The sequence below is a fragment of the Lithobates pipiens genome, unplaced genomic scaffold, assembly GCF_037356315.1.
Source record: "Lithobates pipiens isolate NorthernLeopardFrog02 unplaced genomic scaffold, aLitPip1_a1.2 Scaffold_3, whole genome shotgun sequence".
Taxonomy (NCBI): domain Eukaryota; kingdom Metazoa; phylum Chordata; class Amphibia; order Anura; family Ranidae; genus Lithobates; species Lithobates pipiens.
In genome coordinates, this window is record NW_027507790.1 from 150,533,513 (window position 1) to 150,556,659 (window position 23,147).

Genomic DNA, 23,147 nt, shown 5'->3' on the forward strand with positions numbered 1-23,147 from the left:
ACTATACAGCCGCTCTATCGCCTTTACACGTAACAGAAGGGAGTCACCCCCGCCATCTGGGAAGTCTTGTGCAGATGCTGGCCTTGCTGGATTCCCTGGGCAAAAAAAAGGAACTTCCGTTGTTCCTCCCATTCTGTGACATCAGAAACTGGAAGCAACAATGATTTTTTTCACTTCCAGTTTTGGTTTGTTTGTTTACAAGCTGTTACCAACTGGTTCAGCATCTGATCAAATTTGATCAGATCCGTTGGAAGGCAGAGGAGAGATCTGTTCTCTTCATAAGGAGGACCTGTCACAGGTCATGGTATCAGAAGGGATGTTGTTTATCCACAGTGATAGCACTTGAAGTTAAAAATATAAAAACATAAATGTACAGTATCAAAAAGAAATTTAAGTAAAAAAATAATAACAATAATTGAAATGCAAATGTGCACATAGGACCCTCATGCATACAAAAATGGTGATCGTACCGAAGAGGAGAGAGCATTCCATATTTCTCCACTTTAAGAGCCATCAGATATCTTCTCGTGGGTCTGTTGGCTGGACAGCAGGATGGCTGTACCTTATATCAAGAAATAAGGGGGTACAAGGAATGTGACCCTACTATGAAAGCTAAAACCTACAAAAGTATGGGCACAGAAAAGTGTGGAATATACCACTTAATTACCGCAATCATGTTAGGATATACACATATAGAGAAATGAAAAAATTGATGTACTTTACTGCCAATGAAGGGGAACACAAATATTTAATAAAATTTGATATTTTATTACAACCACTTGGCAACCAACATATTGTAGCTTTACTGCTCCTGGGCAGCTGCTCTTCGCAGAATCACGTATATACAGTATCTCACAAAAGTAATACACCCCTCACATTTTTGTAAATATTTTATTATATCTTTTCATGTGACAACATTGAAGAAATGACACTTTGCTACAATGTAAAGTAGTGAGTGTACAGCTTGTATAACAGTGTAAATTTGCTGTCCCCTCAAAATAAATCAACACACAGCCATTAATTTGTAAATAGTGATGGACGAACTTCCGACGGGACGTTTCGCGAACGCGAAACGCGAACGGGCACAAACGTTCGCGAAAACGACCGTTCGCCGCGGGCTCCATTGACTTCAATGGGAGGCGAATTTCGCAAACCTTTAGGTCGAATTTGCGGCCACGGGGTAATTATTAGGGGGTAGCACGTAGTCCCACCACCTGGACAATAGCATAATACATGTATGAGGTGAATTTGGGATCGATAACTACAAGCATTTTTTTTTTATTTGGGAAATTGTTCTGACAATTCAGGACTATGGAGCTAATGAAGGCAATGGAGGAGAGGGAAGGTCAGGGACCAGGGTAGGCAAACAAGAGGGTGCAGGAGATACAGAGCACTGACAGCAGCACCGTAATACAGAGCACTGACATCAGCACCGTGACATACAGCGCTGACAGCAGCTCCGTGACATACAGCGCTGACAGCAGCTCCGTGACATACAGCGCTGACAGCAGCTCCGTGACATACAGCGCTGACAGCAGCTCCGTGACATACAGCGCTGACAGCAGCTCCGTGACATACAGCGCTGACAGCAGCACCGTGACATACAGCGCTGACAGCAGCTCCGTGACATACAGCGCTGACAGCAGCTCCGTGACATACAGCGCTGACAGCAGCTCCGTGACATACAGCACTGACAGCAGCTCCGTGACATACAGCGCTGACAGCAGCTCCGTGACATACAGCGCTGACAGCAGCACCGTGACATACAGCGCTGACAGCAGCTCCGTGACATACAGCGCTGACAGCAGCTCCGTGACATACAGCGCTGACAGCAGCTCCGTGACATACAGCACTGACAGCAGCTCCGTGACATACAGCGCTGACAGCAGCTCCGTGACATACAGCGCTGACAGCAGCACCGTGACATACAGCGCTGACAGCAGCTCCGTGACATACAGCGCTGACAGCAGCTCCGTGACATACAGCGCTGACAGCAGCTCCGTGACATACAGCGCTGACAGCAGCTCCGTGACATACAGCGCTGACAGCAGCTCCGTGACATACAGCGCTGACAGCAGCTCCGTGACATACAGCGCTGACAGCAGCTCCGTGACATACAGCGCTGACAGCAGCACCGTAAGCAGCCCCAGGAGGAAGTCAGCACAGCACAGGGATGGTGTGATCCCCTCATAATAAGAACCCCCAGGAGGAAGTCAGCACAGCACAGGGATGGTGGGAGCCCCTCATAATAAGAACACCCAGGAGGAAGTCAGCACAGCACAGGGATGGTGGGAACCCCTCATAATAAGCAGCCCCAGTAGAAATATGACACCGCTCAACCTCTTCAAAGAGGAGGGTAGGGGCATATAGTACGGTGTGCTTTTTTGGGTCAGGGAAGTGAGCCAAATGAATTAAGAAGGTCTGTGTGCTTGATTCCAAAAATTGTTTATAGACATATACATGGTCTACTGATCACATGTGTTGAATTCCTCCGAGATCCATGCCTCATTCATTTTTAGAAATGTGAGGTAGTTAACACTGTGGTGAGCTAGGCGAGTACGCTTATCGGTCACAATCCCCCCTGCTGCGCTGAACGTCCTTTCGGACAGGACACTGGATGAGGGGCAAGCCAACAGTTCGATTGCAAATTGGGCAAGCTCTGGCCAGAGGTCAAGCCTGCCCACCCAGTAGTCTAGGGGTTCATCACTCCTCAGAGCGTCCACATCGGCCGTTAACCCAATGTAGTCGGACACCTGACGGTCTAGGCGTTCCCTGATGCTGGATCCGGATGACACCTGTCGATGGGTCGGCTGAAAGAATGACCTCATATCCGAAGTCACCAACACATCTTCAAACCGGCCTCTTCTTGCAGGCGCTGTTGGATTGGTACCCGCAAATCCTTCTCTGGGAGTGGGAATTGCTCCTCTGCCAGCGCACGCAAAAGCAGAATGCAGCATTTCTCGAAGCAAGGCCTGGAAGTGCTGCATTCTGACAGCCCTCTGCGACGGCGGTAACATTTCCGCCATTTTGTGTTTGTACCGGGGGTCTAAGTACGTTGCCACCCAGTACTGGTCCTTGACCCTCATGCTTTTTATACGGGGGTCCCTATTAAAACACTGGAGCATGAAGGCCCCCATTTGCACTAAAGTGGAAGCGGTGTGGTGGCCTGGCTCCTGCTCATCATCCAGGATAATGTCGTCCTCTTCATTCTCCTCTCCCCATCCTCGCACAACAGGGATCCCAGAAAGGTTTAAAGCATGCTCTTCTTGCTCCTGCTCATCCGCCCCGGCACCATCCTCCTCTGACTCCTCATCAGACTCCTGTTGTTGACTTGTCTCAGATAGAGTAGCCCCCCCTGGGAATTCATCCAGCATTGCGACTTCCTCATCTTCCCGCTCCTGCTCCTCCACAGCCTGATCAATGACACGACGCAATGCACGCTCCAGAAAGAAGGCATAAGGTACCATGTCACTGATGGCGCCATGGCTGCGACTGACCAGTTTGGTGATCTCCTCAAATGGCCGCAGAAGTCTGCATGTGTCGCGCATGAGCAGCCACTGGCGCGGTGAAAAAAAACCCAGCTCCCCAGAACCGTTTCTTTCGCAGAGTTCATACAGGTAGACGTTAACTGCACGTTTCTGCTGGAGCAGCCTATCAAGCATATAGAAGGTTGAGTTCCATCGCGTCGGGCAATCGCAAATAAGACGTCTGACCGGCAGATGGTGTCGCCGCTGAATGTCAGCAAGGCGAGCCATGGCCGTGTAAGATCTTCTGAAATGGGCCGAGATTTTCCTTGCCTGCCGCAAGATGTCCTGGACCCCAGGGTATTTGACAAGGAATCGCTGCACGACCAAGTTTAAGACGTGTGCCATGCACGGCACGTGCGTGATTTTGCCCTGTTTCAATGCGCTAAGCAGATTGGCACCGTTGTCACACACCACTTTACCAACTGTCAAATTGAGCGGTGTTAGCCACTCATCTGCCTGTGAACGCAAAGCTGAAAGGAGTGCCGGGCCAGTGTGGCTCTTTGCTTCCAGGCACAACAGACGCAGCACGGCATGGCAACGTCTCACCTGGCATGTGGAATAGGTTCTGGGGAGCTTGGGCGGTGCAGTGGAAGAGACGCTAGCAGCGGAAAAGGAGGAGGCAGCTGAGGAGGAGAGGGAGGAGGATGGAGTAGGAGGAGGAGAAGAAGAGTCAGGCCTGCATGCAATCCGTGGCGGTAAAACCAAATCTACACGGGTGCCACGGGTTACATGCTTGACGGCCGTCAGAAGGTTCACCCAGTGGGCAGTAAAACTGATATACCTTCCCTGCCCGTGTTTGCTAGACCACGTGTCTGTGGTCAGATGTATCTTGGCACCGACACTGTGTGCCAGAGATACATTCACTTGCCGCTGAACATGGCCATATAGCTCTGGGATGCCCTTCTCTGAGAAATACTTCCTTCCTGGGACCTTCCATTGTGGTGTTCCAATGGCCACAAATTTGCGAAAGGCCTCCGAGTCCACCAGTTTATATGGCAGTAGTTGGCGGGCTATGAGTTCTGACAAGCCAGCCGCCAACCGTTGGGCAAGAGGGTTATCCGGCGTCATCATTTTTTTACGCTCAAACATTAGGCCCACGGAAGCCTGCCTTTTTGCAGAAAAATGTGAGCTTGGCGTGATGGAAGGTGGAGTGGAGGACAATTGTGAGGAGAGAGGAGAAGGAGAAGTAGAAGACGAGGCTGGACGGTGAGAGCCTGCAGTGTGGCTTTGTGTGTTCCGTTGCTCCCACTGGGCTCGGTGATGGCTGCTCATGTGCCTTCTTAAGGCGGTCGTCCCTAGGTGAGTATTGGGCTTACCGCGACTAACGCGTTGACTGCAAAGATTGCAGATGGCAACGCTATTGTCAGCAGCGGACACGTTAAAAAAAGCCCACACTGCGGAGCCATGTGCCGGTGTCCTGGGAGCGCCAGATGTGACCGTACATGGTCGATGACTCGCTCCTGATACATTTGCAGTCTGCTTTGTCCCTGCTGTGCAATGTAAGTCATTGCTGCTTCTCCTCCCTATCTGCTGGTCCATATCTCCCTCTGAACTCCCCTCCTCTTCCTCTCTTGTGGGCACCCACGTGACATCACTAGACACGTCATCATCAACGTCACCTTCCCCACCGCTATAAGTAGAGTAGGCAGCAACACCGGGGACCAACCTCCTCCTTGGGCTGATCTGGGTACTGGCGTCAGACTGCTGAGTAGCGCTTGTTGCTACCTCCTCTTCCTGATCCAATACCAAGAGTGGCTGCGCATCAGAAATGTCCTCTTGATATGGATCGGAAAATAATTCCAGTGACTCAAGCGGAAGGTATGTGGTGGTGGTGGTGGTGGTCGTGTTGTTGGTGGTAGTGTCTTTGGGGGTGCACATAGCAGAGAGTGAAGAAGAGGGTGCAGATCGAGAGGATGAGGAGGGTGCAGAAGAGTAAGGCTGAGCGAGCCACTCAACCAAGTCTGGTGCATCCTTTAAAGTAATTGAACGCACCTTCTGCAACTTCCCACTTTGGCTCAAGCCTGTTGCTCCTGCCCTACCCCTACCACCCCTGCGGAAGGGCCTGCCTCTTCCTCTGCATGTCATTTTTTAAATGACCCTGTGACAAAACTCTTAGTCCCTATACCGCTGAAGGACTGCTGCAGTATAGGTGAGCGGTCAGCAGTGGTGCACGTCAACCCTATCTATTGTGGACCTATAGCGGTCCTTACAGAACAGCAGACTGTACCGCACTCAAGCCTATGTACCGTAGCACCCTATACCAAGTTACCAGTCCTTATAAGAACTTTTGTGGACCAAGCAGGTTGTGTATTAGTGTTTAGCAGACTGTACGTCAGTCCCTATACCGCTGAAGGACTGCTGCAGTATAGGGCAGCGGTCAGCAGTGGTGCACGTCAACCCTATCTATTGTGGACCGATAGCGGTCCTTACAGAACAGCAGACTGTACCGCACTCAAGCCTATGTACCGTAGCACCCTATACCAAGTTACCAGTCCTTATAAGAACTTTTGTGGAACAAGCAGGTTGTGTGTTAGTGATTAGCAGACTGTACGTCAGTCCCTATACCAATGAAGGACTGCTGCAGTATAGGGCAGCGGTCAGCAGTAGTGCACGGCAACCCTATGTATTGTGGACCGATAGCGGTCCTTACAGAACAGCAGACTGTAACGCACTCAGGCCTATGTACCGTAGCACCCTATACCAAGTTACCAGTCCTTATAAGAACTTTTGTGGACCAAGCAGGTTGTGTGTTAGTGATTAGCAGACTGTACGTCAGTCCCTATACCAATGAAGGACTGCTGCAGTATAGGGCAGCGGTCAGCAGTAGTGCACGGCAACCCTATGTATTGTGGACCGATAGCGGTCCTTACAGAACAGCAGACTGTAACGCACTCAGGCCTATGTACCGTAGCACCCTATACCAAGTTACCAGTCCTTATAAGAACTTTTGTGGACCAAGCAGGTTGTGTGTTAGTGATTAGCAGACTGTACGTCAGTCCCTATACCAATGAAGGACTGCTGCAGTATAGGGCAGCGGTCAGCAGTAGTGCACGGCAACCCTATGTATTGTGGACCGATAGCGGTCCTTACAGAACAGCAGACTGTAACGCACTCAGGCCTATGTACCGTAGCACCCTATACCAAGTTACCAGTCCTTATAAGAACTTTTGTGGACCAAGCAGGTTGTGTGTTAGTGATTAGCAGACTGTACGTCAGTCCCTATACCAATGAAGGACTGCTGCAGTATAGGGCAGCGGTCAGCAGTAGTGCACGGCAACCCTATGTATTGTGGACCGATAGCGGTCCTTACAGAACAGCAGACTGTACTGCACTCAGGCCTATGTACCGTAGCACCCTATACCAAGTTACCAGTCCTTATAAAAACTTTTGTGGACCAAGCAGGTTGTGTGTTAGTGTTTAGCAGACTGTGCGTCAGTCCCTATACCGCTGAAGGACTGCTGCAGTATAGGGCAGCGGTCAGCAGTAGTGCACGGCAACCCTATGTATTGTGGACCGATAGCGGTCCTTACAGAACAGCAGACTGTAACGCACTCAGGCCTATGTACCGTAGCACCCTATACCAAGTTACCAGTCCTTATAAGAACTTTTGTGGACCAAGCAGGTTGTGTGTTAGTGATTAGCAGACTGTGCGTCAGTCCCTATACCGCTGAAGGACTGCTGCAGTATAGGGCAGCGGTCAGCAGTAGTGCACGTCAACCCTATGTATTGTGGACCGATAGCGGTCCTTACAGAACAGCAGACTGTACTGCACTCAGGCCTATGTACCGTAGCACCCTATACCAAGTTACCAGTCCTTATAAAAACTTTTGTGGACCAAGCAGGTTGTGTGTTAGTGATTAGCAGACTGTACGTCAGTCCCTATACCAATGAAGGACTGCTGCAGTATAGGGCAGCGGTCAGCAGTAGTGCACGGCAACCCTATGTATTGTGGACCGATAGCGGTCCTTACAGAACAGCAGACTGTACTGCACTCAGGCCTATGTACCGTAGCACCCTATACCAAGTTACCAGTCCTTATAAGAACTTTTGTGGACCAAGCAGGTTGTGTGTTAGTGATTAGCAGACTGTACGTCAGTCCCTATACCAATGAAGGACTGCTGCAGTATAGGGCAGCGGTCAGCAGTAGTGCACGTCAACCCTATGTATTGTGGACCGATAGCGGTCCTTACAGAACAGCAGACTGTACTGCACTCAGGCCTATGTACCGTAGCACCCTATACCAAGTTACCAGTCCTTATAAAAACTTTTGTGGACCAAGCAGGTTGTGTGTTAGTGATTAGCAGACTGTACGTCAGTCCCTATACCAATGAAGGACTGCTGCAGTATAGGGCAGCGGTCAGCAGTAGTGCACGGCAACCCTATGTATTGTGGACCGATAGCGGTCCTTACAGAACAGCAGACTGTAACGCACTCAGGCCTATGTACCGTAGCACCCTATACCAAGTTACCAGTCCTTATAAGAACTTTTGTGGACCAAGCAGGTTGTGTGTTAGTGATTAGCAGACTGTACGTCAGTCCCTATACCAATGAAGGACTGCTGCAGTATAGGGCAGCGGTCAGCAGTAGTGCACGGCAACCCTATGTATTGTGGACCGATAGCGGTCCTTACAGAACAGCAGACTGTACTGCACTCAGGCCTATGTACCGTAGCACCCTATACCAAGTTACCAGTCCTTATAAGAACTTTTGTGGACCAAGCAGGTTGTGTGTTAGTGTTTAGCAGACTGTGCGTCAGTCCCTATACCGCTGAAGGACTGCTGCAGTATAGGGCAGCGGTCAGCAGTAGTGCACGGCAACCCTATGTATTGTGGACCGATAGCGGTCCTTACAGAACAGCAGACTGTAACGCACTCAGGCCTATGTACCGTAGCACCCTATACCAAGTTACCAGTCCTTATAAGAACTTTTGTGGACCAAGCAGGTTGTGTGTTAGTGATTAGCAGACTGTACGTCAGTCCCTATACCAATGAAGGACTGCTGCAGTATAGGGCAGCGGTCAGCAGTAGTGCACGGCAACCCTATGTATTGTGGACCGATAGCGGTCCTTACAGAACAGCAGACTGTAACGCACTCAGGCCTATGTACCGTAGCACCCTATACCAAGTTACCAGTCCTTATAAGAACTTTTGTGGACCAAGCAGGTTGTGTGTTAGTGATTAGCAGACTGTACGTCAGTCCCTATACCAATGAAGGACTGCTGCAGTATAGGGCAGCGGTCAGCAGTAGTGCACGGCAACCCTATGTATTGTGGACCGATAGCGGTCCTTACAGAACAGCAGACTGTAACGCACTCAGGCCTATGTACCGTAGCACCCTATACCAAGTTACCAGTCCTTATAAGAACTTTTGTGGACCAAGCAGGTTGTGTATTAGTGTTTAGCAGACTGTGCGTCAGTCCCTATACCGCTGAAGGACTGCTGCAGTATAGGGCAGCGGTCAGCAGTAGTGCACGGCAACCCTATCTATTGTGGACCGATAGCGGTCCTTACAGAACAGCAGACTGTACCGCACCCAAGCCTATGTACCGTAGCACCCTAGACAGACCAAGTTACCAGTCCTTATAAGAACTTTTGTGGAACAAGTGAGTTGTGAATGATTAGCAGACTGCAGCAGAAGGGCAGCAGTCAAGTATAATATTCTTTCTATATTTGGAAGAAAGAATATTATACGTGTACAAGCCTATTACCGTACCACTGATACCAGTCCTGAAAAGAACCTTTGTGGAACTAATAGTAACAGCAAGTCTTTAAAATTATCCTCACTGCCTGACACACTGCTTCCTGCCTGTCCCTATACAAATTGGCAAAAAAGAGTAGGCTGGAACGATTAGCTGGAACAGCTCTTTTGTGGACCTGATAGTAACAGCTAATGATGATGATGATGATGATGATGAAGAAAGACTAATCTGGCTGAGCTGTCCCTAAAATAGCAGCATACAGCGCTCTGTCCCTTTATCTAAACTGACAAAAGAAACTCAGGCTGCTGACCTAACACCTATACCAGTCCTGAAAAGAACTTTTGTGTACCAAATAGCTAGCGTTTTCTCTGTCCCTACTCCACACAGGATCCTTTCCCTACAGTGACAGAAGAAAGAATGTAAAATGGCCACCGGATCGGGTGTATTTATAGGTTAGGGGGAATGTCCAAGTGTCCATGAGCTGTCATGTCTCAATTGGTTGTCCTGTAACACATGATAAACGTGTCACGAAAGGTTAAAGTTCTTGTATACATTAAACACGTAAGTCCGCCGGGGCGAACGACGGAAAAAGGCGTTCGAACCCGCGGACGGCGAAAGTCGGAAATTCGCCGCGAAACGACCGCCGGGCGAACCGTTCGGCCATCACTATTTGTAAACCACTGGTAACAAAAATGAGTACACCCCTAAGTGAAAATGTCCAAATTGGGCCCAAAGTGTCAATATTTTGTGTGGCCACCATTATTTTCCAGCACTGCCTTAACCCTGTTGGGCATGGAGTTCACCAGAGCTTCACAGGTTGCCACCGGAGTCCTCTTCCACTCCTCCATGATGACATCACGGAAGCTGATGGATATTAGAGACCTTGTGCTCCTCCACCTTCCATTTGCGGATGCCCTACAGATGCTCAATAGGGTTTAGGTCTGGAGAAATGCTTGGCCAGTCCATCACTTGTATCCTCCCTCAGCTTCTTTAGCAAGGTAGTGGTCGTCTTGGAGGTGTGTTTTGGTCGTTATGTTGGAATACTGCCCTGCAGCCCAGTCTCTGAAGGGAGGGGATCATGCTCTGCTTCAGTGTCACAGTACATGTTGGCATTCATGGTTCCCTCAATAAACTGTAGCTCTCCAGTGCTGGCAGCACTCGTGCAGCCCCAGACCATGACACTCCCACCACCATGCATGACTGTAGGCAAGACACACTTGTCTTTGTACTCCTCACCTGGTTGCCGCCACACACGCTTGACACCATTTGAACCAAATAAGTTTATCTTCGTCTCATCAGACCACAGGACATGGTTCTAGTAATCCACATCCTTAGTGTGCTTGTCTTCAGCAAACTGTTTAGAAGAGGCTTCCTTCTGCGACGACAGCCATGCAGACCAATTTGATGCAGACTGACCCCCCACCCCTTCAACCTCTGCAGCAATGTTGGCAGCACTCATACATCTATTTCCCAAAGACAACATCTGGATATGACACTGAGCATGTGCACTCAACTTCTTTGGTCGACCATGGCGAGGCCTGTTCTGAGTGGAACCTGTCCTGCTAAACCGCTGTATGGTCTTGGTCACCTTGCTGCAGTTCAGTTTCAGGGTCTTGGCAATCTTCTTATAGCCTAGGCCATCTTTATATAGAGCGATTATTTTTTTCAGATCCTCAGAGTGTTCTTTGCCATGAGGGGCCATGTTGAACTTCCAGTGACCAGTGTGAGAAAGTGAGAGTGATAACACCAAATGTAATAATTCTAATTGGACCAAATTTGGACATTTTCCCTTAGGGTGTACTCACTTTTGTTGCCAGTAGTTTAGACATTAATGACTGTGTATTGAGTTATTTTGAGGGGACAGCAAATTTACACTGTTATACAAGCTGTACACTCACTACTTTACATTGTAGCAAAGTGTCATTTCTTCAGTGTTGTCACATGAAAAGTTATAATAAAATATTTACAAAAATGTGCTCACTTTTCTGAGATACTGTATGTGATTTTGCTCTTCTGGGTAGGGTGTGTGCTGATTCTTCTGTGGTAAGTCACAGCAGAAGCTGATCAGCTGGTGACAGCCAATGGATGACCGCCGGCGCCCACTGATAGGTGAGGAGACAGACTGGACGGAGCTCTGTCTATGTAAACAAGACAAAGCTTTTTCCTGTCAGCAGGGATTTGTTGGATTTTGTTTCCCTGCTAAGTAGGGAATAAAATTCAGCACATCCCTTAGTGATAGCAGCACACAGTACACGCAAAAACACGGTTTAGGCACACAGTAAATCCTTTAATTGCCCTAGATGTTTAACCCCTTCCCTGCCAGTGTCCTTAGTCCCACTGGTTCCCGCAAAGTGTCAAAAGTGTCAGTTAGGGTCAGACTGTCCTCTGCAATATTGCAGTCCCACTATAAGTCACTGATCATTGCCATTACGACTATAAATTTTTTTTTTATTATTCCATAAATATATTCCATATTCTGTAGTTGCTATAACGTTTGCATAAACCAATGTTTCTCACCTCCAGTCCTCAAGGTGTCCCAACAGGCCATGTTTTCCATTATTTTGCACAGGTGATTTGATCAGTTTCACTGCCTTAGTAATTACCACAGCAGTTTCATCTGAGGGAAATCCTGACAACATGACCTGTTGGGGCGCTTGGAGGACTGGAGTTGAGAAACACTGGCATAAACCAATCAATATGTGCTTATTGGGATTTTTTTTGTTTTTTTTAACCAAAAAACATGTAGATACATACATATTTAACTCTAACTTTATGAAGAAATCAGACTTTTTTCCATTTTTATTGGATGTGTTTTATAGCAGAAAGTAATATATATATATATATATATATATATACACCGTTTTCAAAATTGACAGTCTTTTTTTGTATATAGTGCAAAAAATAAAAAACGCAGAGGTGATCAAATGCCACCAAAAGAAAGCTCTATTTGTGGGGGAAAAATGGCCTGGTCGTGAATGGGGGGGGGGGGGGGGTAAATCTTCCTGGAGGATAAGTTTTTTTTCACCACTACTATTCCTTTATATTGGCTTTTGAAATTTACAAATGCAGCAATTTAGAAATTGGATGAAAGATTTAGCAGTGGGAAACAATATTTGAAAGCTAAATGGTGCATGTTATATACAACTTATATAGAGCAGACCGAAGTGAGGAGGAAAGAGGGACATTGTTCCTCCAAACCAGGGACAGTTGGGAGTTGTGCTTTATTTTATTACATCGAAAGTGCTGAGCATGGAAACGCTACAATGTATCTCCGTGAACGACCGAGTGTAACAGTAGCCAGTGCTCAGCTGTTCCCTGTGCCTAATAGGGCTGAAAAGTTTCGGCAGCGGTTAAGCCTATAAATGAGCGTTGGGCGTCGTGGGGGATTGTGGGAGTTGTAGTGCTCCCGTCAGTCAACACTGGCTCGCTGCCATGAGTCAGAAACTGCCATTGAACTCCACGTCCCATCACAAAGAAAGAGCCGCACGGATCACGTGTGCATGACAAGCCGCGGTCGGTCCAGAGCGAGGCTTGGAACGCACGTTCGTCCACTGGCTGCCTGTCTTCCTTCCGGCCGGGTCCTCTCAAATGAGCTTCATAGGAAAGCTGTGCAGCTGATGGACGGGGAAGCTGTTTCCTGATGTTTTTTTGGGGGAAACTGTTTGAGGTTTGGGCGCAGAAACCTGGCAGGGCGCCGGCACCTTGATCATTGCCTTCCTCTAGTTGTCTACCAGTGACTTCCACATCCTCTGTCTGTGCACATCCTACAAAGCAGAGCTAGTGGTTTGATTTTATTTTGATTTTATTTTGTAATTTTTCTTTATTAACCCTTTTGGATTACCTGGCCTTCTGTCCTGGCGGCGGTGACGGCACGTGGAAGTGGCACAGCGCCCCTTTAAAAGGGAGACAAAGTGAGTGTGCAGCGCACGGCTGTCCGTGTCATACGCATGGATTGCATGGCGGGAAGGTGCATGAGGAGAATGGGTGCATTTCCACTTTAAGGAACACCTGTAAATTTGGAAGTAAACCAAATGCTGTGAAGAAGGCGAATGATGATGGGGTACTGAGTTCTCGGGAAGATTGGTGTTGGTGTGATATACAAGCCTTGTTTTTAATGCCTTCTCTGTGGTTGGGGTACTTGGTTATGTTTGACCGTTACCATGTTAGCGCTGTGAGACCGGGTGATAACAGAGCCATGGGAGGATGAACCATCAGGTTGTACCTTGGAATATAACCTCTCACGCTCGCACTTGTCCTGTTTCCTGATGTAAGACGCATGAACATACATTACAAGTATACATTCCATTCATTCCTGTTTGACTTGTTTACACCAATGTGCTGTAGCTTGAAATAGTTCTAAAGGCAGAAGGTTTTTATATTGAAGCGGCGTTCCACCCAAAAATGGAACTTCTGCTTTAAGTGAAGGTAACCCACTGACAAGCCACATTTGGGGGGGGGGGGGGGGAGCGGAAATCCTGTTTTTAGAGGGTTCCAGCTCCCACTTCCTCCCAGGGCTCCGCGGTGACGGAAGCAAGTTCACCACTTCCCCCTGCTATCTTCTAGGACACATCACAGGGCCCAGAAGATTTCCCCGGCCATTCGCAGCGCAGCTCGTGCATACGCAGTGTGTACTCGGCTGTGATGCCGCAGCCGGGTTCCCCCAATGTGACAATGCCAGTGCCGCAGAGAGGGGGAGAGGAGAGGGGCTTTGTGCGCCTGCATCACTAGATCTTGGGACAGGTGAGGGTCTGTTTATTAAAAGTCAGAAGCTACACTTTTTGTAGCTGCTGACTTTTAAATGGGTGGAATTCCGCTTTAAGATATCAAAAAACTTTTTCTATGAGCCTCAGCCCCCCCCCCCAATACTTACCTGAGTCCCATCACTATCTAGCGATGTTGCATGAGAGCCTCGGCTGTCTGGGACTCTCCCTCCTGATATCATGAGACCCAGCAACGGGCACCATTGGCTCCCACTGCTGTCGAAGTCAATGAGGAGAGAGAGAGAGAGAGGGGCGGGGTGGAGCCAGGGCTCTGTCTGTGACTGGACACAGAGCAGTGGCTCTTGTGCCCCCATAGCAAGTTGCTTGCTGTGGGGGGCACGAGACAGGAGGGAGGGGCCAGGAGTGTCGGTGGGGGACTCAAGAAGAGGAGGATCTTGGGAACTCTGTGCAAAACCACTACACAAAGCAGGTAAGTACATGCATACCCCACTTTTAAGTACTCAATGGGGTTTATTTACTAAAGCTGGAGAGTGCAGAATCAGGCTCGCTTCTGCATAGAAACCAATGAGCTTCGAGGTTTTATTACCAAAGCTCAATTGAACAAGCTGGGGTTTCTATGCAGAAGTGAGCCTGATTTTGCACTTTCCAGCTTTAGTAAAGAAACCCCATTGTGCCCTTAAAAGTGGGGTATGCCTGTATAACATGTTTTGTTATTTTTAAACTAAAATAAAAACAGACTTTAACTGTTTCTGGACCAAGCCTCTTTTCGAAATCTGTTTACAAGTTTTTTTTCTAGAAAATTACTCCCCCCCCCCCCCCCCCCAAACAATAATATATATATATATTTTTTTCTAGACACCCCAGAGACTAAAATGGCAGTCATTGCATTTCTTTATATCACACCATATTTGCGCAGCGGTCTTATAAGCAAATGTTTTTTGAATTAAAAAATAAGACAGTAGTAAAGTTAGCTAAAAAAATTTTCTGTATTGCTAAAGCTAATGTTCTGCCAAGTAAATTGATAACTAACATGTTATCATGCTTCAAAATTGCGCCCACTTGTGCAATGGCGACAAAGTTTCGCACTTAAAAATCTCCATTGGCCACGTTTAAAATTTTTATACAGGTTACCTGTTTGGAGTTAGAGGTGGTCTCTTGCTAGAATTATTGCTCTCGCTCTAATGATCACAGCAATACCTCATGTCTAGTTTGAACACCGTTTTCATATGCGGGCACGACTTGCGTATTAGTTCGCTTCTGCGTGTGAGCTCGGCAGGACAGGCAGCTTTTAATTTTTATTTTTTTTTATTATTTATTTTAATTTTTTATTTTTCACTGTCCATTTAAAAAAATTGATTCACTTGTATTCCTATTACAAGGAATGTAAACATCCCTTGTAATAGAAAAAAAACATTACAAGACCTCTTTTTAATGTGAGATCTGGAGTCAAAAAGACCTCAGATCTGAGTGGGGACCATGTTTCCCTCACTTGGCATCCATCTTCTCAGGGGAGCAGATCTGATGATCTCCACCTCGACCGACAACTCCAGTAAGTGGTGGAGATGACCAGGAACACGGTGGGGGCGGGGGGGGGGGGGGTGGTGGCCCTCTCTCACCACTGATTAAAGTGATCTCATGGTGAACCTGCCGCGTAGACTACTTTTATCTGAAAGCTGACCGCCCACTGTTTCAGAAAATACCGGGGTTATGGCAGCTGTCTGCTGCCATAACCCTGGTATTCTACGTTAAAGTAGCTTTGTATATTGGTAGGGCGGTCAATAAGTGTTTAATATCGCTTTAAAGCTGAACGAAAGGCAAAACTTTTTAATTTTTTTTTCTAGTTTGGGGGGTTATAACTCCTTTTTTTTTTTTTTGCCATCTGTGTTCCAATGGGGGAAATTTGTCTTTACTTCCTGTCCCATAGCCAAAACAGGAAGCGAGGAGAGATCCCTGCAAATTAAAGGAATCCCTTGGGGGGCTTCCTCAGGTCACCAGAACTAGTGTATCTGTTGGAAGATTTTCCCTCTTACTTTTCTGGGGACAACACAAAATTTGGGATTTTTTGCTTTCCCTTTCAATGTTAATGGTAAATGGGTGAATCTCCCTAACAAGAGCACAGACTACAGTAAAAACCTGACAGGGGTTCTAATTCCTCTCCACTCTGTCCAAGTCAAAAAAGAAAAAAGTTCTGCCTTTAGTTATAGCAAAAAAAAAAAGCTGATGCACACCGTTCCAGACAGGACTACTGGAAATCTATACCTCCACTGTGTCTCTGGGTGCCAGTCCGGTCTGCAACTGCCAACAATGCAGGAAAAGAAAAGGAAGTGATGGTATTCCTGATGAGCGAATTTGAACTTGTGTGCTTTATTCAAAAATGTGGCATATAAAAAATATCAACACAGCTATAAAACAGCAAAGCTACAGGCAGGGAACAGCAGTTAACGAGTTTCACACAATCTATGCTTTTTCATGCTATGAAACGCATTCACTGCTGTTCCCTGGCTGGACCTTTTCTGTTTTATATGCCACGTATTTTAATAAAACACAAAAAATTCCTTTTGCTTATCAAGACTGCCTTCTTCCTTTTTTCTTTTCCTGCCTTTATACCTGAAAGTGGAACTAAACCCATTGATTTAAAGTGGAACAAAATTTCCACTGTAATAAACTGCAAGCAGGCAGGTTTTTTTTTTTTTATTTATTTTTTTTTTTTTTGACATGTCTCTTCTGCAATGGAATATACCTTTTAGGCATTTAAACCGAGCTGCTCATGCACAGCTTACATCACCGGTATGGTCCCTGCACTAAAGTATGATTGACTCCTGAGCATTAGCAAGTGTTCTGACATCCCACATTGGCCAATGAGTAGGCCCAAAGACCAGCACTCGGAGGAAAATGCAAGTTCCGCCGAGGGACGAGGACTGTTGAGGCAAAGGTAAGCTTAACTCTGCTTTTAAAGGGTCCCTTCACCTTTACCAAAAAACTGCCCATACAGATAAGGGGTATCAGCAGATAAAATCAAATTATACAACTTCAACCAAAGTTGAATAAAGCCCTTGCTATTGGCTATTTATGTACACCCATTAAGCCTAAATGGAAAACTCCCAAGATATTCCTAAGAGAGGCCCAGCTGTTACTGTTCATAACTTCCATCAAACTATGAGCTCAGAGCTACTGCATCAGGGGAAAGAGGGGATTTGACAGAAAGAGCTCACTTTGTTGATGGCGGAGGTGAACAATAACAGCAAGGCCTCTATTATCCTTTGCAACATCTTGGTAGCGTTCTTTTCAGGCTTCATGAGCTAAGTAAATGACCTACACCTATAGCAGGAGCATTCTTCAGCTTTGGTCAAAGCTGCACAGTTTTCTGATCTACAGATGCCCCTTATTTGCATAGACATTTTTTTGGTGATGGTGAACTATGCCTTTTAAGTATTAAAAATACACAAACGGGTAGCTCTTTATTGTAGATGTTTTGTTTCATGTCCTTTCTGCAATAACAAACACCTACCTGCCTGCTTGCAGTCTTCTATATATTGCACAATGAGCTGCAGATTCACACACTTGCAACACTCTGGCTGTACTGTAATGACTGGCTCCTGCAGACAAGCACGGGGTTGATGTCATTCCACCAAAAGCCAATCAAGAGGTCAAAAATCGGGCAGGCAGATGTAGCTAGGGAGAAGATGAGTGCCTGGTGAGGGGATGTAACAGCCGGATGGTGGCGATGAGTGTTTCTGAGAGCTTATTTACACTATGGCTGCTTCCCAAAACTGTTACATTCAAGTAGTGCTGTGCTCAACTGAACTGTAAAACCATTAAATGGCTGGTGTCCTAGATATTTGACATAATGCTGCACATGTAATTGAAGATCAAACTGAGGCTAAATGGCAGCTTCCTTGGCTGTAAAGCAGAGGAGGGTTTAGTTCCACTTTAATGGTTATGGCACACACAGCTTGGCCCAATCTACTATAGCTGCATAAGCTACATACAATAGGCGGCGCTCTGTTTCTGCAGCAGTAAGGGCGACTTCGCAGGTGGGCTTTCAGAGAACTTTGTGCCTGTTCAAGTGAAACTGTTCTCTTGTATTGTGAAAACAATGGTTCACTTTCTAAATATTGGACATGTTGCATTTTTATGGCTTCATACACATTAGGCAGACCCGTGGAAATGAATAGTAAACACGCAAACTCACATGTACCGTGTGGTTTTGTGTATTTATACCACGTCTGCATCATCGAATTTTACCTATTTTGTCTACCTGTTGAAAAAGGTGCATATGAAACCCAAGTAATTGTGCATAACATTTATTGAAATCACATGTAATAAAGCACATCAGATATGTTACTGCAGCAAAATGATATAAAAAAAAAAAATCTTGCACTTGGTGCACCAAAAACAGGGTTTAAATGCATAAACCGGGTGGGACTGTTGTAACCTATATATATTTTGACACTTGGCAAATAAGCAAGTCTTCAACAAATGTGTGCACTGTCCCTTTTAAATGAGCTTATAGGTGATCAATACATATGATAAAGGGGAAAACACTGTACAAATGAGCAATGTGCAAAATAACCAAACATTATGAAACTTGAATATCTCCTAATAATAAAGTGCAAACACCAGTTCATAAGCAATGTGCAAAGTAAACAAACACTATAGACCTTGACTATCTTCTAATACAAATAAGTGCGAACAGGAAATTATGTGCAAAATGAACAATAGTATGGACCTATAATGTCCTCTAAACAAAATTTATAAACAAAATGCTGCTTTTGTTGCACATCGCTGGATCGTATTGGGCTCAGGTAAGAAAAAAAAAAAGGGGGGGGGGGAGACTAATGGGGAGCTGTTTAATGATGTCAGGGACAAGATTTTAGACCTACACAAGACTGGAATGGGCTACAAGACCATCGTCAAGCATCTTGGTGAGAGGGTAACAGTTGGAGGAAACACAACATAACTGTCAATCTCCCTTGGTCTGGGGCTCCATGCAAGGTCTCACCTTGTGGAGTTTCAGTGATCATGACAACAGTAAGGAATTGGCCTAGAACTACACAGTAGGATCTCAAGGCAGCTGGAACCATAGTCACCAAGAAAACAATTGGTAACACTATGCTGTGAAGGACTGAAATCCTGCAGCGCCCGCAAGGTCCCCCTGCTCAAGAATGCACATATGCAGGCCTGTCTGAAGTTTGCTAATGAACATCTGAATCATTCAGAGGAGAACTGGGTGAAAGTGGTCAGATGAGACCAAAGTCAAGCTCTTTGGCATCAACTCAACTTGCCGTGGTTCGAGGAGGAGGAATGCTACCTATGACCCCCCAAGAACACCATCCCCACTTTCAAACATGGAGGTGAAAACATTATGCTTTGGAGTGTTTTATCTGCTAAGGAGACAGGACAACTTCACTACATCAAAGGGATGATAGGGCCATGTAACATCAAATCTTGGGTGAGAACTTCCTTCCCTCAGCCAGGGCATTGAAAATGGGTTCTGGATGGGTCCTCCAGCATGACAATGACCCAAAACACACAGCCAAAGCAATAAAGAAGGGGTTCAAGAAGAAGCACATTAGGGTCCTGGAGTGGGCTAGCCAGTCTCCAGATCTTAATCCCATAAAAAAATATGTGGAGGGAGCTGAAGGTTCGAGTTACCATACGTCAGCCTCCAAACCCTAATTATCATAATTATACAGGATTTATATAGTGCCGACAGTTTAAGCAGCTCTTTACAACATTAGGGTAGACATTACAATACAATTCAAGACAGGGGGAATAAGAGGGCTCTGCTCATTGGAGTTTCAAATTTAGGAGATGACTTGGAGAGGATCTGCAAAGAGGAGTGGGACAAAATCCCTCCTGAGACATATGCAAACCTGGTGGCCAACTACAAGAAACATCTGACCTCTGTGACTGCCAACAAGGGTTTTGCCACCAAGTATTAAGTTGTGGATTGCGAAGGGGTCAAATACTTATTTCACTCATTAACCACTTGACCACTGGGTACTTGGAGGAAGTAAACCCTGATTGGTTTACTTCCTCTTTCATTCCCTGCAAAGGCAAAGCATAATGGACTACTATGCATCGCATAGTAGCCCATTATCTGTCACTTGCCTGACACAGGAGCCAGCGAAGTCGCCGCTGTCCCCTGTAGTCCGCCGCATCCATCTTGTTGGTGGGGTCTCGCAGCTCCGCTGCTGTCATTCGGTGAAGCCGCGATGACGTCACTCCCGCGCATGCGCATGGGAGCCGACACGCATGGCAGCTCCGTCGCTGAGAATGCCACGCTCAGTGCGCATGCGCCGTAGACAGCGGTGCCCGTTTTCGGGCAAATATCTCCTAAACCGTATAGGTTTAGGAGATATTGCTTGGACCTACAGGTAAGCCTTAATCTAGGCTTACCTGTAGGTCAAAGTGGTTTGTAAGGGTTTACAACCACTTTAAACCCCCCCCCCCCTTCCTAACCAGACTAATTTTCGCCTTTCGGTGCTCTCACACTTTGACAATTATGCAGTCATGCAACACTGTACCCATAGGAAATGTTTTTTTTTTTATTTTTTTTGCACTATAAATAAAAAAAATGAAAATTCGGTTTAAGAAAAAAAAAATCTTTGTTTCTGTTTAAAATTTATTGGCAGAGTATTGCATAGTACTGGGAGAATTTGGGCACTGAGCAGCACTGTGGGCTGGAACCGTAGTGCCCACATCGCTGCAAATGATCTCTCCCTCTCTACTCTCACACTGTACTGATTGGTTTGTTTACAAGTGATGCTCCATCATTTGACAGAGTGATCACATGGTAAAGGGCCGCTATCAGCAGCTATTTACCATGATCCATTATGCGCCGTGCTCCGGGTGCATGCCCCAGGGGCGTGCAGGAGCATGATTCTGTGAGAATGGCCACCCAAAATAAGCAGACTGTGCTGTAGCCGTCTTTCGGCTATGGCCCTGGTCGGCATGTGGTTTAAAATGTAAATCAATTTATAATGTTTGAAATGTGTTTTTCTGATCGTTTCTTTGTCAGTGGGCAAACGTACTAATCAGCAGGGAATCAAATACTTTGTCTTTGTACCTCACCGTACAGGCATCATTCAGATTCCTTTTTTTTTTTTGTTTTTCCCTCGCATGCAAAAGTCATCAAAGGGGCTATTTAGCATTTGATTGCTTTTACAGGAGGTGGGAGGGGACGACCCCTCTTGCTGCCCTCTAGTGCTTCTCAGGGCTCCCCATGCGATCAGGGAGCCAGAGAATCCACCGGCAGCAGTTTGCTATCTCTATGACCCTTGGAGGCTAGAAGCCAGGTCTTGGTGTCGCTTCCGACGCCTGCAGATGTAAACACTGTCGTTTTTTGTTTGTGCTTGAACAAGCTTGAGATCGAAATTTTTCTTTGTCTTCTCTTTTTTTTTTTTTTTTTTCTCTTATTTTTTCCAGCATTGAGGAGAGATGTGGGGACTTATAGACCCTAGATCTCTCTGTAAAGAGGACCTGTTCTGCCCTATTCAAGGGATGTTTACATTCCTTGTAATATGAGTAAAAGTGATTAAAAAAAATAAAAATTTAAAGGATAGTATAAAACTAAAATAAAAAATTTAAAAAATGTAAAGCCCCCCCATCCCTTTGTGCTCACACGCAGAAGCGAATGCATAAGTAGGTTGCACCACCATGTGTAAACGCCGTTCAAGCCACACATGTGAGGTATTGCCATGAATGTTAGCGTGAAAGCAATAATTCTAGCACAAGACCTCCTCTGTGACATTTAACTGGTAACCTGTAAACATTTTTTGTGGAGAGTTTTCGGTACCAAGGTTTTCCCCCATTCCGTGAATGTGTTCAATTTTAAAGCGCGACGTGTTGGGTATCGATTTACTTGCGTAACATCTTTCACATTATACAAAAAAGTTGTAGTAAATATTTTTGTATTTTAATTCCCCCAAAAAATTGAATTTGAAAAATTGCTGCGCAAATACAGTGTGACATTAAAAAAATTGCAATAACCTGCAAAAAATAAAAATATTTATTTTATTTTTTATTTTACATGTAGGATAGAAATGCCTGAATTGGGCTGGACTGGAAGTGGTTAAAAGGGATCAGACATAATCTGGACCATAGTGCATAGTAAGCATTCAACTTCTATCTTCAGCTTGAAAATGAAAGATAGTAGCTGATTGGTTGCCAATGTGCACAACTGCTCCAGATTCTAGCTGCTCCAGTTTTAGTAACTTACTCTTTGTTTGAAATTTGAGAGTTCCATCATATCTAGTTCCAGGTCCAGAGGAAAGGGTTAGAACCTCTCTCAATTTTTTATATTTTTTATATCTGCGTCTCCCCGTTTGGCTTGGATTGGCCTTGGACGACTTTTCCTTTTTGGTATTTTGTTCATCATTTTGTAAACTTCTTCCTTTTTCTCTTTTTTTTTTTTTTTTTTCCACACATCAAATCCTTTAGGAAAAGGTGCCCCTTTTATAATCTGTAATTTGTATTGAGTGATTATTTTCTAGTAAAATAAAATTACAAGTTAATGGAAAAGCAATAGTTCCAAAAGCTAATACTACTAAGCTAAGGGCTCATAGTAATGCATACACATGTGGAAAAACCTACTTAACAATAAACGCATAACAAAGCCCACCTATCTGGCAAAAAGTCTACAACAGTCTGAGACAAACTCCTAAAATATTCCAGTAGTCTGAAAAGGTGTAATTCATTTATCTTCATTTATTTCTTAAGAGATATCGTTGATAAATTATTTCTGTCCCATTTGAAGAAGCCTCTCCAACCCATTCTGCCAGAGGGCTACAATATTCCCTCTGACTATTAACCTGTACAAGAATAATATTACCTCTTTCCATCCACTCCAGAAGGGAAGCTTTATTGTCCCTATTCAGAGAAGTAATCCAAACCGTGCTATTAACGTCTAAGTGGTTGTCCGTCATTAGAGAATGATCTGCTTTCTCCATGGGCCTTAATCAGTGGGTAGGAAGCTGGCCCCTAGTCCCCTCCAAAAGCCCTTGTCCTGGTTGGGCCTGTCACAATAGTCATTTATGCATGTCTGTATGACTTTATATAAGCACTTTGGCAAAATATTGACTCTTTTTTTTTTTTTTTATATGTACAAGAGCACTTTGGTACTATATTAAAATATATTTAGAGAGACGGCGCATCTAATTTTGCTTGTGCGGATGCATCTCAAAAAATGTGAATATA

The 23,147-nt window shown here is 45.7% G+C and overlaps 1 protein-coding gene across 2 annotated transcripts in view; it reads left to right on the forward strand.

Moving 5' to 3' along the window:
- The first annotated feature begins 12,768 nt into the window (after positions 1–12,768).
- Positions 12,769–23,147, forward strand: part of ARB2A (ARB2 cotranscriptional regulator A) — a 793,098-nt gene continuing 782,719 nt past the window's right edge. The window contains exon 1 of one of the 2 annotated variants that reach the window (XM_077462393.1): positions 12,769–13,136. The gene's annotated coding sequence lies outside the window, so the exon portion shown is untranslated. The remainder of the gene's footprint in view (positions 13,137–23,147) is intronic. The other variant, XM_077462395.1, reaches the window with a different exon arrangement.